This window comes from Salvelinus namaycush, chromosome 7, assembly GCF_016432855.1.
Source record: "Salvelinus namaycush isolate Seneca chromosome 7, SaNama_1.0, whole genome shotgun sequence".
Lineage (NCBI taxonomy): Eukaryota > Metazoa > Chordata > Actinopteri > Salmoniformes > Salmonidae > Salvelinus > Salvelinus namaycush.
In genome coordinates, this window is record NC_052313.1 from 31,233,497 (window position 1) to 31,251,955 (window position 18,459).

The following is an 18,459-nucleotide window of genomic DNA, read 5'->3' on the forward strand; positions in this document are numbered from 1 at the left end:
CTTCTCCCCATCTCGTTCCCTCGCTCTTTACATCTTTGTCTGTCTTGCTTTCCTTCTCTCTTTCTGTCGCTTCTCCCTCCTCGTCTTGCACTCCTCTCTCACTGTGCTCTCTCTCTCCTCTCTGGCTCTCCCCATCTTTGTTTCTCCATATGTTCCTCCCTCTGTACCCATCTCTCTGTTTTTCTCTGGTTATCCACCACATCCTTTTTTCCCCTGCTGCACCTCCATGCTGTATCTCTCTCTTCTTTAGCTCCTCCTGCTCCCTTTGTATCCCTCCCCCTTTCTTTCCCTGTCTTTGTGTGCTGAAAGGAAGAGTTACAGGGCTAAAGAGAGAGCGAGATGGGTAGCCTATTGTTGTATGGGAAAGTGTCTTTAATAGCAGGCCTTTGTTGGTACTCTTTTGTGATGGCTGTGGAGTGCAGATGAAAACAGATTGTCTCCATCCTTGGATGGTGCTGTAACAGTGTGTGTGTGGGTTTAAGGGTGTCTCTGTGTTCATCTTATACAATACTTGCCGGAACATTCCAGTCATGCATTTCCCATCCTGTCAATCAACATTGAATGGTGGAAAGGAAAAAACTTAGTTCCACTCTTTTTTTTTTGGTTCCTTTTCCTTACATACTCTGCAGTGGGGCGGGGCATGCAGTGCAGTGCTGCTGTAACTGATTTATCATAGAAAAGTCCTAACTAAAAGCTGCTAAGTAAAAACAGATCTGCAGTTAGATATTTATTAGTGGAGAGTAGATGTGACATCAATGGGATAAAAGCTCTGCAGTGAAGCATGGCTAAGAGACTGAGATGGTCCCGGCCTGCCCAAGAGTAGAAACAGACTCGGACTCAAATGGATTTCAAATTGAAGTGCTCATTCAACACGTTGCCTTTGTGTGTGTGTGTGTGTGTGTGTGTGTATGTGTGTGTGTGTGTGTGTGTGTGTGTGTGTGTGTGTGTGTGTGTGTGTGTGTGTGTGTGTGTGTGTGTGTGTGTGTGTGTGTGTGTGTAGCGTTAAGAACGAGTTAGCTGAGACGTCCCACAGCATTTGATCTATTCTATCTCTACTTTCCCCACTGCTGCGTTTATATTTATAATGTTTATGCCAACTCTTTTAGAGCAGGCAATGCACTCGTCTTGTTTTGACATGTCTTCATCTGCTGAGCTTTGAATCTCAATGTAATATTTAACAGTCCAATGATGTGAAAAGTGAAACATTGAATAGCCTGGCGTGATCCTACACGCTACAGGGTCTGTGATGTATTAGTCCATATGGTGTTTATTTTCCTTATTTTTCTCATGTGCGTGTGTACTGTGTACGCACTTTGGCAAATGTGCAAAGTGGATCTGTGAGACTTGGATATTCTGTGTGTGATCAAAATTGGATTTGTGTGTGCGTGCATGTGTGTGTTCCACAGTTGTTGCGTAGCTCATTGGTCAACAACCGTACCCAGGTCAAAGTGGAAGAGGAGCTGGGCATGCAGGAGTTTGCCATCACTAACGACAAAGCCAAACGGCTCGTGGCCCTCCGCACCAAGACCCTAGCTGACCCGCTGGAGTGTATGTAGTATAGCGTTTAAACCCTTTTTAAAACCTCAACCATTGTCTATTTATTTGTACCATATGTACAAGGCATTTTTCTAATTACTCTCTTAATAACGAAACTATTGCCATTTTGCATGTACTGTATTTCTATATGTCCAAGGCCTTTCCTTTCTCTCTGATGTGAGGTTTTAAAAAATTAACCAACATTGTTTTTTGGCATAGAGATCCTATAGTACATTGCTCTCTCCTTGAGGTTTTTAAATTGGAGTTTGTGTGTTTCTGTACATAGGCTACATGGCCTCTCCCTCCTTGACGTCTTCAAACCCTGAAATATTGGCATTTTACTTTTCTCTTTCCTTTATGAAAGGCCAGTAAAGACATTTAATTATCCTAAGGGAGTACATGTACGCCGGCTTGTCTTTTGGCTCCTCGAGCCCTTGCTTGGTGACCGGAGGGTGGACGATGAGTGTTATAGCCTTCCCTCCGTCATTTGGCCTCCCAGCCTTCCGGTCTTCAGACATCAAAAAGGCGAAGCTGCATCCCAAATGGCACCCTATTCCCAACATAGTGCACTACTTTGACCAGGGCCCATAGGTCTATGTAGGGAATAGGTCGCTTTTTGGGATGCATCCTGAAAAAAGGCTTGAGCATTAAGGGGTTGGGAGGGTTAGGTTGTGGAGGGGGTTGAGAGGGTGGAGGGATGGAGGGGCGGCCGCATGACGAGATGTACACTACTGGATGCTCTTCAAAGGCCAAGCCACAAGAGGATGACATGCACTGTGCGCACACACATATACAAACACATGTCCTCACACACCTGCACACACACGCTCACATATATACACACACACAATGTGCAAAGGCAATATTCAATAGCGAGACCTTTGTACTGGGTCCACATACACGTAAGTACACACACACACACACACACACACACACACACACACACACACACACACACACACACACACACACACACACACACACACACACACACACACACACACACACACACACACACACAAGATTATTCGCATCCTCATATATTCTTCTAAGGGCAGAGCAAAGCAGAGATGATGACAGCAGGATTGAGGGGTGTGGGCTGAAATGAGTGGTTCTCTTGAGCATATAAACAGTCATGTCATCTAACTAGCTACGTACACACAGTGTACCTACGGTAGAGCCTAGACACTGTCTCTCTGCAGAGTTGATCAACTCTATTGTGAAAGAAATGTGTTGGCCTGTGGAATGTTGTCCCACTCCTCTTCAATGGCTGTGCGAAGTTCCTGGATATTGACGGGAGCTGGAACACGCTGAGTCGTCACGCTGAGTCGTACATGTCGATCCAGAGCTTCTCAAACATGCTCAATGGGTGACATGTCTGGTGAATATGCAGATCATGGAAGAACTGGGACATTTTCAGCTTCCAGGAATTGTGTACAGATCCTTGCGACATGGGGCTGTCCATTATCATGCTGAAACGTGAAAGGATGGCGGCGGATGAATGGTACAACAATAGGCCTCAGGATCTCATATCTTAGTGCATTCAAATTGCCTTCGATAAAATGCAATTGTGTTCATTGTCCGTAGCTCATGCCTGCCCATACCATAACCCCACCATCACCATGGGGCACTATGTTCACAACGTTGACATCAGAAAACTACTCGTCCACAGAACGCCATACACGTGGTCTATGGTTGTGAGACCGGTTTGACATGCTGCCAAATTCTCTAAAACTACATTGGAGGCGGCTTATGGTGGAGAAATGAACATTCAATTATCTGCCAACAGTTCTGGTGGACATTCCTGTAGTAAGCATGCCATTTGCACGCTCCCTCAAAATGTGGCATTTGGTTGTGTGACAAAACGGCACATTTTAGAATGGTCTTTTATTGTCCCCAGCAGAAGGTGCACCTGTGTAATGATGCTGTTGTTTAATCATCTTCTTGAAATCCCACACCTGTCAGGTAGATGGATTATCTTGGCAAACGAGAAATGCTCACTAACAGAGATGTCAACACAATTTTGCACACCATTTGAGAGAAATCAGCTTTTTGTGTGTTTGGAACACTTCTGGGATCTTTTATTTCAGCTCATTAAACATGGGACCAGCACTTTACAGGTAGCGTGTATATTTTTTTCAGTATGTATTATATTATTATAGTAAGACAACCTGAAGTAGGGCCTGCTGCATTACGTTATATTAACATTTCCACACTACATTACCACTAACTTTAATACTCTGGCTGAAATATTTTATTTTCATATCATCCTTTCCAGTTCCAGCTAATATGGTGGAAGCTCATATTTCTCTGTATATTTTATATTATTTCCAATTTCCATTTGATGCAGCTTTGATGGTAGACTTTATTATTAGGTCCAGGGCCCGTATCCACAAACTATTTCAGAGTAGGAGTGCTGATCAATCCATATAATCTTATACAAAAGCCTAAACTGATCCTAGATCAGCACTTATACTCAGAGACAATTTGTGGATGTGGGTGTTTATCAACAACAGCAGCCAGCCATCATTGTCTATTTTTTCCCCCCTTATTTACCAGGTAAGTTGACTGAGAACACATTTTAATTTACAGCAATGACCTTGGGAATAGTTACAGGGGAGAGGAGGGGGATGAATGAGCCAATAGCAAGCTGGGGATATTTAGGTGGCCATGTTAGTCAGATTGGGAATTTAGCCAGGACACCAGGGTTAACACCCCTACTCTTACAATAAGTGCCATGGGATCTTAAGTGGCCACAGAGAGTCAGGACACCCATTTAACATCCCGCCCGAAAGACAGCACCCTACACAGTGTCCCCAATCACTGCCCAGGGGCATTGGGATATTTTTTTTAGACCATAGGAAAGAGTGTCTGTCACGACTTCCACCGAGGTCGTTTCCTCTCCTTGTTCCTCTGTCACAGGCGGAGACGGTGGCTATGGAAACAAATGTCTCCGAATCCCTGTTTCAGGGGTACATTCGGTCCTCCACCTCCCGCGCCTCCTCGAGTTTCTTTTTTGTGAAGGAGGGAGGTCTGCGCCCGTGTATTGACTATCGAGGTCTTAATCAGTTAACTGTGAGGTACAGTTACCCACTACCTCTTATCGCCACGGCGATTGAGTCAATGCATGGGGCGTGCTTCTTCACCAAACTTGATCATAGGAGTGCTTACAACCCGGTGCGTATTCGGGAGGGAGACGAGTGGAGACGGCATTTAGTATGAGTACCTCGTCATGCCGTACGGGTTGATGAATGCTCCATCAGTCTTCCAAGCCTTTGTAGACAAGATTTTCCGGGACCTGCACGGGCAAGGTGTGGTGGTGTATATTGATGATATTCTGATATACTCCGCTACATGCGCTGAGCGTGTGTCCCTTATGCGCGAGGTGCTTGGTCGACTGTTGGAGCATGACCTGTACGCCAAGGCTGAGAAATGTCTGTTCTTTCAACAGTCCATCTCCTACCGGTACATTTGCAGTGGTCGGCTGAGGCGGACAGGGCCTTTGGTCACCTGAGGGCTCTGTTTACCTCAGCTCCCGTGCTGGCACATCCGGATCCCTCTTTGGCATTCATAGTGGAGGTGGACGCGTCCGAGGCTGGGATAGGAGACGTGCTCTCTCAACGCTCGGGTACGCCACCGAAGCTCCGCCCCTGTGCTTTCTTCTCGAGGAAGCTCAGCCCGGCGGAGCGAAACTATGACGTGGGGGACCGGGAACTGTTGGCTGTCGTCAAGGCTTTGAAGGCGTGGAGACATTGGCTTGGCGGGGCTAAACACCCTTTTCTCATCTGGACTGACCACCACAATCTGGAGTACATCCGGGCTGCGAGGAGACTGAACCCTCGCCAGGCAAGGAGGGCCATGTTTTTCAGCCGTTTTGTTTTCACCCTTACTTACAGACCAGGTTCCCAGAACGTCGGGTTTAACTGCCACCAGTTCCGCAACCCTTACAGTGTCTCCAACTGGCCCTCCAACACCACTTTCAGCAGCATCTGGTCTCCCAACCAGGACAAACCCTGCTTAGCTTCAGAGGCAAGCCAACAGTGGGATGCAAGGTGGTATGCTATTTACCTGGATCGATTGAGTCAATATAAACACACTTTGAGTATAGCCATTCCATAACTTCCCCATTTCTTCCTTTCTTGTGTTAATGTTGTTCTTAACCACAAAGCAGCCTTTATATGTGTCTGACGTTACCTCTTAAACATCAACTAAGTAGCCTAGACCTCTCTTCCTCTCTCTCTTTTTCATCCCTGGTTCATTGTTGTGTTCCCCCTCAGCTTTCATCAAAACGCTCTACATCGAAAAGGACCTGGAGTAAGTTCACACCTTCGTGAACGTCTACTTCTTCCCTCAACTGAAAGAGAACGTGTGTGTGTGTGTGTGTGTGTTCAGTGTCTGTGCGTTCTTGCGTGAGTGTGTAAGCGTGCATGCCTGAAGGTGAGATCTCCCTACCTCTCCGATCCCAACGACAGCCCAGCCTCCCCTCGCCTGCGAGAGAGGCCACTCACTCTCAAATCAATGAGCACTCTTTTCTCTGCACCGCGGATAGAGAGGGGAGGCGAGAGGAGCTAATGGCTAAACACTAATAGCTCTAGCATTGACAAGCGGCGCGCAAGTGATGCTTGACTACTTAATGCACTTATCATGGCTGTGTGGTCCTATTTTGGTCATCTTTAACACTAGAAGCACTGGGCCTCCCAGCCTGTAAGTACCCACTAGAGAACATTTCTGGGCGTAACCTTTAGCATACGCATCAGATGCATATCAACCCGCAAGGTGCACAGGCCAAAAGATTTTCCGTATTCCTAAACAAAAGCACTAGTGCATGAACAATTGTAAAGGGTGAATTGCATAAACAAATATTTGTGGAAATATATATTTAAAAAAAAATATTTGTTTGGATCGAGTAAAGGATATGTTAGCTTATTTTTCTTTTGCCTATTAAAAACGTATAGACTATGTTTGCTTACCTTAAGAACATTACAGTGTAATGCATTTGAACCATTGTATCTGTAGATTCAATTAGTAATGGACTTATAATAAGTAATACAGTTCAGTCTTGCCATCTGCACGAGTGCATCCACACCAACCAACTGTTTTAAAAGAAATAGAATAGAAAAGTTTAGAATCATAGAATAATAATACTAATAGTAATACGAGTAATATTAATGTAATATAATAAAAGGAGCATATTTGGTGTTTGGCTGATAGAAAGGCTGTCTGTATATGGCAGAGATACACACCTTTGTCACCTTCGTTTTTTTTATCTGGTCACTTCCGATGGCAACAGTGGGATGCATGGTGTTGAGGATGCAAACACTTATTTATTTTAAATCTGTACACTGTGAGTGCTACTTTACCCCTCTCTATCACTGATGTGGAGTACAGCTCCCCTGGTATGTTGTTTTACACAGAGGGTGGCAGCTCCCGTCTCTGTTCACGGTTCTGAGCAGGCTAGACTTCTTTGCAGTCAACTTGTCTGCCAGGGAAATTGATGTGCAAAATTTGTCCAGGGTCACATTTCTGCAGTCTCAGATAGTCTCTCATCCTCTGGCCTGGTTTCATCTTTCCTCCGGGCAATCTAAAGCCGTAGAGCTAAAACTTGGTTTCGACATCGGCGGTTATCCAAAACTTAATTCCCGAATTTGTCCGGTTTGTTGGCCATGTATTGGCCTTGAGCTTTAGCTGGGAACAGTTGCTCATCAACAGTTATGTCAAGCAATGCATTCGAATAGCCAACGCACTTCCCGTGGTTACTTTGTTATTGTCATGCCATACACTCAAGATTGGAAAATGGCGTCAATTGCGATCAAATTTTAGTTGAGAAATAAATCATACATCACTGAAATGCTGGGTATGGAAGCATTTAGCTGCCAAAACTCAATTGGAAATGCAAATGGTAAAATGATAAATCAATATATTTGCACTTACTTTTCCTAAATGGTTATGTAATTTTTGTGAAAAAATTCTAATTGAAATATCAAAAATTATATTGCATTATAATTTTCATGATTGAGTATGCATCATTTGTATTTTTATTTAACCTTTTTTTTTAACTAGGCAAGTCAATTAAGAAAGTGCCAGGTTTTGCCCACTAGATGGCGGTGTTCCTGCTACTGCCACCACACCCCTTTTTCAAGTCTGCTGGTCTCTTGTGTTTATTAAATGGTTCACAACATTTTCTTTGCAACTTTGGGTAGAAAACCAATTGCAGAATTTATGAAAATAAATAGTGTGGTCAAGCCAGCCCTCCATGAAACCACTTCAGTTGGTGCTTCTCTTAGCAACCTAATGTTTCAACCTCACTCTGCTTGAATAGTCCAAAAAATGTAGCACAAACATCTAGTGGTTAAAACATGGTACACACACATTTATGGTAAAGAATGCAAGCAACTTCAATGGCAAATTTCTCTGAACAGGGGGGAAAAGATTCATAGGGAAGCAGCTGCTCCATATTACTTGTCAGACATCGAGAACTGAGTCTCTATACAGGTTGTTGGGGTGGGATTGGCATGGGGGCGGTCTGTGGGTGGCTATTGATCATTTTATTGGATTCCTCAAGTCTTACTCTTGTTTATGGTCCAAGTCAGATTTACTGAACTATATTTATTGACGATTATATGAATAAAATAAATTAAAATGGGCAATTTGGGTGCAATCAATTAGCTTAATTTCTCAGAGAATGCTAATCTTATTTAATCTTACCAAAATACATTTGCACACTAGATGGCACTGTTCCTGCTACTGCCACCACACCCTTTTATCCATTTTGCTGGACTCTTGTGTTTATTAAATGGATCACAACAGATCCTTTGCAGCTTTGGGTAGAAAACCAATTGCTTTTGCTCATGATGAAAATAAAATTGTGTGGTCAAGTCAGCCCTCCGTGAAACCAATTCAGTTGGTCCTTCTATTAGCAACCTAATGCTTCATCCCAACTCTGCTTGAATAGTCCAAACCAACGCCCTTCGGCACACCCCTTCTTGTCTTCTCAAGATAGTAATAGCAAAGAAAATATAAAGGTTAACAGCCTTTGAATACTTTTCTGTTTGTGATTAAAACATTCTGACAACTGAGCAATGTAAAATATTATTATTATTATTATATTTAGGAAAAGTCGGGGTAGGTTCTAGTGTTAATGATGTGCGGCGGTTGCGGTCGGGCCTATGTTAGCTGAACTTTATTGGGTTGTTGGTGTCTGTAGATATTGATCCCCAACCGGTAGTCAGTGCTGTTCTGTTCTAAGGTGCTGTTGATGTTGTTTCTCAAGTGTTTCAGGGATGGGTGAGGTGGATGTTCATTCAGAAAGGCGTCAGTTAAGCCTCCTCTCGTATTAGATGAAGTAGCAGTAAGATTTAGCCAATGGAGTCTGTCTGTATAATGAACAGGTTGGTCCTGCTCCCTCCCTCTCTTTAGAGAAGGGAGTATATGTCTACGATGAACAGGTTCATGGACATGCTTCTTCCTGTTAGAATGGTCGAGAAAAAGACTATGCTACTCCCATCGCAAGTGCGTGCACACACACACGCACGCACACACACACACACACGCAAATACACACACACACACTGTGCCCCTGTGTGAAGGCCATGGCGCAGCCTACAGTGGTGTGCTAATTGCTGTGTGTGTGGATCTCCTGGGAGGCTGGGTGTCCATGTAGGAGCTGAGCCGTGTGTGTGTGTGTGTGTGTGTGTGTGTGTGTGTGTGTGTGTGTGTGTGTGTGTGTGTGTGTGTGTGTGTGTGTGTGTGTGTGTGTGTGTGTGTGTGTGTGTGTGTGTGTGTGTGTGTTTGTGTGTGAGAACTCTTTGTAGAAACAGACAGCTCTAGATTCAAAGTGTCCCTTTTTTAACAAGGCTACTTTCCTGTTAATGTAAGTGCTTTTAGACACAGACCAAGAAAGAGAGATCTGTATTTCTGGCTCAGCTAGTAGCAGGCAGAAGATGATTTGTGTGTGTGTGTGTGTGTGTGTGTGTGTGTGTGTGTGTGTGTGTGTGTGTGTGTGTGTGTGTGTGTGTGTGTGTGTGTGTGTGTGTGTGTGTGTGTGTGTGTGTGTGTGTGTGTGTGTGTGTGTGTGTGTGTGTGTGTGTGTGTGTGTGTTTGTGTGTGAGAACTCTTTGTAGAAACAGACAGCTCTAGATTCAAAGTGTCCCTTTTTTAACAAGGCTACTTTCCTGTTAATGTAAGTGCTTTTAGACACAGACCAAGAAAGAGAGATCTGTATTTCTGGCTCAGCTAGTAGCAGGCAGAAGATGATTTTTTCTTAAGTAGCCTGTGATTTGTGCCCACTACGGAGAGAGAAAGAGAAGTCAGGGAGATGGAGAAAACAGAGAAGAGCAATAAGTGAGTGTAGAGCAAGAGGTTGAAAGAGAGAAAGATAGTGGGGGAATGAAAGAAAGAACGCATGGGGAGCGAGAGGGGGGACATGAGAGAGATGGAGACAGTGATTGTAAAGGTTTCTACAATGGTTGCTGTACTGTATTTGTGATGTGTTCAAATTTGTTTTGGCTCGTGTGCGTCCATGTTTTTTTGTGACTAATGTTTACTTTTGGAGTGTGTGTCAGTAGTTCATCCTGAACCAGTACAGGAATGATCCTAAATCCCAGCTCCAGCAGTTCTGCCTGACCCTGGGCACAGAGGGCAAGGAGCCTGACATCCCCCTCTACAAGTAAGCCACTGCTCTTTCCATCCCTCTCTCCCCCCTCTATAAGTAAGCTGTTCCCTCGCTCCATACAAGCTGTTCTCCCTCTCTTTTTCTCCCAGACTCCCTCTTTATCTCTGCTGTTATCTTTTTCATTCTTTCACGTGCGTCTCTCACCCTGACCGCTGTCGTTCCATTCAGAGACGGGCTGAACTACTTGGGCCAAGGATTGTGGTGGAGAAAGGATGGTGAAGCACTCTGATTTGTCAAAGAGAAATTAAGTAATGAAAAGCCACTGTGTGTATGTGTGTGTGTGTGTGAGACACTTTTTTGTCCACACAGGTTTTGTCCATGGTAACCTTGACAGCCTCCCCTAGCATAACATAGTGAATGGTTGTGCTGTGTTGGGTAAAGGTCTTTGTTGTTGGCATAAATAAGCACTACTCCCAAAGATACCTTTTATTTGACAAAGGAGCAAGGAGCAAGTATCGTTTGACTGACCACTTCCCAAGTCCCACAGCGAAATTAGCTAGGCTAAATGTCTCCATGTAAACTGACAATTGACGAACAGTGTTTATGAGAAGTGTGGGTGGGTGTGGGTGTATTCCCTTAGAGGACCAGTCTGTTTGGAATTCACCACAATGTATACAGTACTTGACTCTCTTGTTAAAAACACTTGAGAAATTTGATTCTGATTAAGGTCTAAATAGGTAATGAGAAGCAACAGAGGGGTTCTGATCACAGGGTTTGGGACGTGTCCAAAATGGCACAATATTCCCAGTATACATACAGTGCATTTGAAAAGTAATCAGACCCATACACTTTTTCAGCATTGTGTTACATTACAGCCTTATTCTAAAATGGATGAAATTGTTTTTTCCCCTCACCAATCTACACACAATACCCCATAACGACAAAGCAAAAACTGAAATATCACATTTACATAAGTATTCAGACCCTTTACTCAGTACAACCTTTGGCAGCGAATACAGCCTTGTCTTCTTGGGTATGACACCACAAGCTTGGCATGCCTGTATTTGGGGAGTTTTTCACATTCTTTTCTGCAGATCCTCTCAAACTCTGTCAGGTTGGATGGGGAGCGTCGCTGCGCAGCTCTTTTCAGGTATCTCCAGAGATGTCCGATCGGGTTCAAGTCCGGGCTCTGGCTGGGCCACTCGAGGACATTCAGAGACTTCTCCCGATGCCACTCCTGTGTTGTCTTGGCTGTGTGCTTAGGGTCATTGTCCTGTTGGAAAGTTAACCTTCTCCCCAGTCTGAGGTCCTAAGCGCTCTGGAGAAGGTTTTCATCAAGAATCATTGTGTACTTTGCTCCGTTCATCTTTCCCTCGATCCTGACTAGTCTCCCACTCCCTGCCACTGAAAAACATCCCCACAGCATGATGCTGCCACCACCATGCTTCACCGTAGGGATGGTATTGGCGAGGTGATGAACTGTGCCTGGTTTCCTCCAGAAGTGATGCTTGGCATTTAGGAAAAAGAGTTCAATCTTGGTTTCATCAAACCATTGAATCTTGTTTCTCATGGTCTGAGAGTCCATTAGGTGCCTTTTGGCAAACTCCAAAGAGGCTGTCATGTGCCTTTACTGAAGAGTGGCTTCTGTCTGGCCACTTTACCATAAATGCTTGATTGGTAGAGTGTTGCAGAGATGGTTGTCCTTCTGGAAGGTTGTCATATCGCTACAGAGAAACTCTGGAGCTCTGTCAGAGTGACCATTGGCTTCTTGCTCACCTCACTGACCAAGGCCCTTCTCCCCCGATTGCTCAGTTTGGCCGGGTGGCCAACTGTAGAAGGAGACTTGGTGGTTCCTAACTTCTTCCATTTAAGATTGATGGAGGACACTGAGTTCTTGGGGACCTTCAATGCTGCAAACATTTTCTGGTACCCTTCCCCAGATCTGTGCCTCGACACCATCATGTCTTGGAGCTCTACCAACAAGTGCTTCGACCTCATGGCTTGGTTTTTGCTCTGACATGCACTGTCAACTGTGGGACCTTATATAGACAGGTGTGTGCCTTTCCAAATCATGTCCAATCAATTGAATTTACCACAAGTGGACTCCAATCAAGTTGTAGAAACATCTCACGGATGATCAATGGAAACCGGATGCACCTGAGCTCAGTTTCGAGTCTCATAGCAAAGGGTTTGAATACTTATGTAAATAATGTATTTAAACCAAACAACTTCAAAAAATAATAAAACCTGTTTTCTCTTTGTCATTACGGGCTATTGTGTGTAAATTGAATAGAAAATAATGCATATAATGCATTTTAGAATAATGCTTTAACGTAACAAAATGTGGAAAAGTGAAGGGGTCTGAATACTTTCCGAATGCACTGTAGTGCACTACTTTTGACCGGAGCACTCTGCTATGTTCCCTGGTCAAAAAGTAGTGCATTATATAAGGAATAGGGTGCCATTTGGGACACAGCCTTGGTGATCTGCCATTTTGATCAAACAGTCCGTTTTTGAATTTTGCGTGAATAATATCCTTTATTGAAAATGTATGTGAAGCCTTTCCGTGATTCCTCGCACAATATTGCTTTGCCTCCTTCTGAACCGTATTGGAGGAGAAGATCCAAGGAGATAGGATGCAAGGAATCAAGAAAAGCTACATTGGGAAGAGACATATGCAACAAGGTAAATACCCCCTCACACATTTCATGCACCATCTGGTACTCTGGCAGTTTGATCATCAACACCCTTCCCTCTGTCAAATCTCAGAGAGAAAGCCCTCAGGATGATTTTAACATTGGCGTCAGCACACAGACCTTCAAGGGGCAATCTGCAATTCAAACAACAACAAAGCAGACACCCTGCCACCTTTTTAGGTAAACAGCTTAGAGATGGGGCTGGAGAGATGTAACCACTCTCAAATTCATAGGCCCGGGTTATGGATGCAATACCCATGTTTTGTGTACAATTACATTGTTTACAAACAATGGAGTAAAACAAGCTTATATTTTGGGTGATGATGGGGTAAAACAGTTCACCTAAAATCATGAGATATTTATAGGTTATATTCTTCAAGAATCAATGGTTGTATATCATTCATTTGAAAGTCCAAAAATGGATGTCACAATCGCAGATTGGCCCTTTAAGCTTTGGCACTACAGTGTTAGCAAACTCCTCACCAGGGGTAGTATATTACGGACTGCAGTGGTCACAGTAGAAACACTATTGATTTCCTTCATTCAAACATATCACCCAATAATCTAGGTGTGTGTGTGTTGGAGTAGGGTGAGACCTTCACTCTGAGAATTCTAGTGCAGACTGGAATGTAACTTACCACAACCCTGGTAGAGATTGACCTGGTCAACTTGACATTGATGACTCCTCACCCGGAACCAGGACCATCTAATTCAAATCTGGACCTCAAATTCAGTTCCACTGCTTTTCATTATTCCCTTCTAATCAGGGACTGATTTAAACCCGGGATCCCAGGTTGGTGCAATTAATTATCAGGTAGAACAGAAGAAAACGGCAGTAGTCCGGACCTCGTAGGGTAAGATTTGCATACCACTGGTATAAACAGAGCCTTATGTGAACAGTGATACTACATTTAAAATCAAACCGTTAGTCCCTAGGTAGACACCAATGTAACCAACACCCATGGGCTCGGGCTCGATTTGGAACGCAGTTTGATAGTGTTTCTAAGGAAGGGTTCTGAGACGTCCATAATGAGCCCATGCAGACTGGAATGTAACCAACCAACCACCACTTTTAAAGACTGACATGGGCTGTGTCCCAAAATGCACCATATTATCTACAGTATACAGTGCAATCAGAAAGTCTTCAGGCACCTTGACTTTTTCCACATTTTGTTACGTTAAAGCTTTATTCTAAAATTGATGAAATAAAAAAATCCTCATCAATCTACACACAATACCCCATAATGACAGAGTGAAAACAGTTTATTTTTTGGGGTCAAGTTTATAAAAAATTATCAGCAGAAAAACGTTATTTATATAAGTAATCAGACCCTTTGCTATGAGACTCAAAATTGAGCTCAGGTGCACCCTGTTTCCATTGATCATCCTTGAGAGGATTCTACAATTGATTGGAAAGGCACACACCTGTTTATGTAAGGTCCCACAGTTGAAAGTGCATGTCAGTGAAAAACTAAAGTCATGAGGTCGAAGGAATTGTCGGTAGAGCTACGACACAGGATTGTGTCGAGGGCACAGATCACGGTTACCAAAACATTTCTGCAGCATTGAAGGTCCCCAAGAACACAGTGGCCTCTATCATTCTTAAATGGAATACGTTTGGAACCACCAAGACTCTTCCTAGAGCTGGGCACCCGGCCAAACTGAGCAATCGTGGGAGAAGGGCCTTGGTCAGGGAGGTGAGCAAGAACCCGATGGTCACTCTGACAGAGCTCTAGAGTTCCTCTGTGGAGATGGGAGAACCTTCCAGAAGGACAACCATCTCTGCAGCACAGCCAAAAGGCACCTAAAGAACTCTCAAACTATGCGAAACAAGATTCTCTGCTCTGATGAAACCAAGATTGAACTCTTTGGCCTGAATGCCAAGCGTCACGTCAGGAGGAAACCTGGCACCATCTTCTACGGTGAAGGCATGGTGGCAGAATCTTGCTGTGGGGATGTTTTTCAGCGGCAGGGACTGGGAGACTAGTCAGGATCGAGGGAAGATGAATGGAGCAAAGTACAGAGAGATCGATGTTGAACACCTGCTCTAAAGAGCTCAGGACCTTAGACTGGGGCGAAGGTTGACCTTCCAACAGGACATCAACTCTAAGCACACAGCCAAGAGAATGCAGGACTGGCTTCGGGGCAAGTCTCTGAATGTCCTTGAGTGGCCTAGCCAGAGCCCGGACTTGAACCTGATCAAACATCTCTGGAAAGACCTGAAAATAGCTGTAGAGAGACGTTCCTCATCCAACCTGACAGAACTTGAGAGGATCTGCAAAGAATGTGAGAAACTCCCCAAATACAGGTGTGCCAAGCTTGTAACAAAGTACTGAGTAAAGGGTCTGAATATTCATGTAAATATGATATATGTATTTTTTATATATACATAAATACATTATGTAGAATTTGTTTGTAGAAATTATATTGAATCAATTTTAGAATAAGGATGTAACGTAATAAACTGTGGAAAAAGTCAAAGGGTCTGAATACTTTCGGAATGCACTTTATAGTGTGCTACCAAAATCCTTATGGGTAATATATAGGGAATACGGTGTCATTTTGGCACACCGTTAGTCACCTAGACAACCATGACCCCTCACCCTGATCCAGCTCTCTACATGAGGTCATGAGTACAGATACAAGGGGCAATTGGTATGAAGTGCATTCCATAGAATCCCAACGCACTTTCGCACCCACACACTCACACACACCACAAAAATTCCACTCTCCTCTTAGACAGGAAAATGTGTCCAAGTCGGCGAGCTTTTTTAAAGTGTGCTTTTAGCATGAAGTGAAATGGAGAGTCACACAGAGTGTTCTAGGCCCCATCACTAGCTGTACAGAGAACTTGACAGTCTGTGGCCACTACTACAGACTCTAAGAGCCCGGGAGATAGGCACGCACTGTGTTTGTACTGTACTTTGTCTATCTGCCTGCATTTTCATTCATTCATAGTACAGTACCTGTCGAAAGTTTGTTCGCACCTACTCATTCAAGGGTTTTTCTAAAAAAATTCTATTTTCTACATTGTAGAATATTAGTGAAGACACCAAACTATGAAATAACACATATGGAATCATGGAGTAAACATAAGTGTTTAACAAATCACAATATATTTTATATTTGAGATTCTTCAAAGTAGCCAGCCTTTGCGTTGATGACAGCTTTGCACACTCTTGGCCTTCTCTCAACCAGCTTCATGAGGTAGTCACCTGGAATGGATTTCAATTAACAGGTGTGCCTTGTTAAAAGTTAATTTGTGGAATTTCTTTCCTTCTTAATGTGTTTGAGCTAATCAGCTGTGTTCTGACAAGGTAAGGGTGATATACAGAAGATAGCCCTATTTGGTAAAATACCAAGTCCATATTATGGAAAGAACAGATCAAATAAGCAAAGAGAAATGACAGTCCATCAATACCTTAAGACATGAAGGTCAGTCAATCTGGAAAATTTCAAGATCTTTAAAAGTTTCTTCAAGTGCAGTCGCAAAAAAACATCAATCACTATGATGAAACTTGCTCTCATGAGGACCGCCACAGGAAAGGAAGACCCAGAGTTACCTCTGCTGCAGAGGATAAGTTCATTAGAGATACCAGCCAAAGAAATTGCAGCCCAAATAAATGCTTCACAGAGTTCCCATCTGGTTTGCGCTTAGTGGGACTATAATTTGTTTTTCAACAGGACAATGACCCAACACACCTCCAGGCTGTGTAAGGGCTATTTAACCAAGAAGCAGAGTGATGGAGTGCTGCATCAGATGACCTGGCCTGCACAATCACCAGACTTCAATCCAATTGAGATGGTTTGGGATGAGTTGGACCGCAGAGTGAAGGAAAAGCAGCCAACAAGTGCTCCGCATATGTGGGAACTCCTTCAAGACTGTTGGAAAAGCATTCCAGGTGAGGCTGGTTGAGAGAATGCCAAGTGTGTGCAATGCTGTCATCAAGGCAGAGTGGCTACTTTGAAGAATCTAAAATATATTTTGATTTGTTTAACACTTTTTTGGTTACTACATGATTCCATATGTGTTATTTCATAGTTTTGATGTCTTTGCTATTATTTTACAATGTAGAAAATAGTAAAAATTAAGAAAAAATATTGAATGAGCAGGTGTGTCCAAACTTGACAGGTGCTGTATATATTTATGCAGGGCAATCTACTCAGTAACAATTGCCTGAGTCCTGGGATCCATCAAATCAACACAAACACACATATTATATACTGAATAAAAATATTAACGCAACAAGCAACAATTTCATTAATTTTACTGAATTACAGTGAGGAAATCAGTCAATTGGAATGAATTCATTAACCCTAATCTATGGATTTCACATGACTGTGCACATATAGGTATCTTTTGTTCACAGATACCCCCCCAAAAAAAGTCACAGTATTTTTGTGCATTAAAATTGCCATCTATAAAATGCAGTTGTTTTCATTGTCCATAGAATATGCCTGCACATACTATAACCCCACCTCCACCATGGGGAACTCTGTTCACAACGTTGGTCTGCGGTTGTGAGGCCGGTTGGATGTACTGCCAAATTCTCTAAAACAACATTGGAGGCGGCTTATGGTAGAGAAATTAACATTAATTGCCCTTGCAAAGCTCTGGTGGATATTCCTGCAGTCAGCATGCCAATTCCGCACTCCTTCAAAACTTGAGATGTCTGTGGCATTGTGTTGTGTCATAAAGCTGCAAATTTTAGTGGCCTTTTATTGTCTCCAGCACAAGGTGCACCTGTGTAATGATCATGCTGTTTAATCCGCGTCTTGATATGCCACGCCTGTCATGTGGATGGATTATCCTGGCAACGGAGAAATTCACACTTACAGGGATGTAAACAAATGTGTGCACAAAATTTGAGAGAGATGCACTTTTTGTGCGTATGGAGAATTTCTGGGATTTTTTATTTCAGCTTATGAAACATGTGACCAACACTTAACATGTTGTGTTTATGTTTTTGTTCAGTATATACAGTATGTTTGTCTGTCTGTACGGTATGTGTGTGCTGCTTGGAACTGACAGCCTCCCTAATGCTTCCCATATTGCAAAGTTTTCTTTGGTTTATGCTACTTTTCAGTTTTTCTGTCTGTTTGGTTTCAAATTCTGAAGCACAGAGGAACAGTTAGTATTTGTTTGGAACATGCCACAGGCCTCTTCATTTGTAAGTGAGAAATAGGATTTAATTATTGATAAAGTGACATAAGTGACCACATTGCATTAAAAATGAATAGCTTTCCTGAAAGTAATATAGTAAATTGGTTGTTAATAATTTAGGGTCCTCAAAACCCTGGGTGTTTTGTGTCTGTGTGGTTTATGCTAATGTTAACATTTTTGACATCTACAAGTGTTGTTTGTTTACTTGTTCTTGCTTCCCCCTGCTGAAATCTAACCAAAATGGGTGCTGTTAAATGTATTTTTAAATGTTTTATATGATATGAATATGATATTTTCCTTGTCTTTCTCCCTGAGTGTGCTGCTTTCTCACATATTTCTACACAACACCAAAGTTTGATGGGGCATTGTCTTTCTCTTGTGTCTTTACTTTATCCCTCCTCCCGACGTGTAAAATTTGTAGCAGTGGAACACACATCTTCTTCCCATTCAGA

The 18,459-nt window shown here is 43.1% G+C and overlaps 1 pseudogene; it reads left to right on the forward strand.

The window, feature by feature from the left end:
• LOC120050698 overlaps positions 1-18,459 on the forward strand; it is a 153,821-nt pseudogene that overhangs the window by 122,275 nt on the left and 13,087 nt on the right.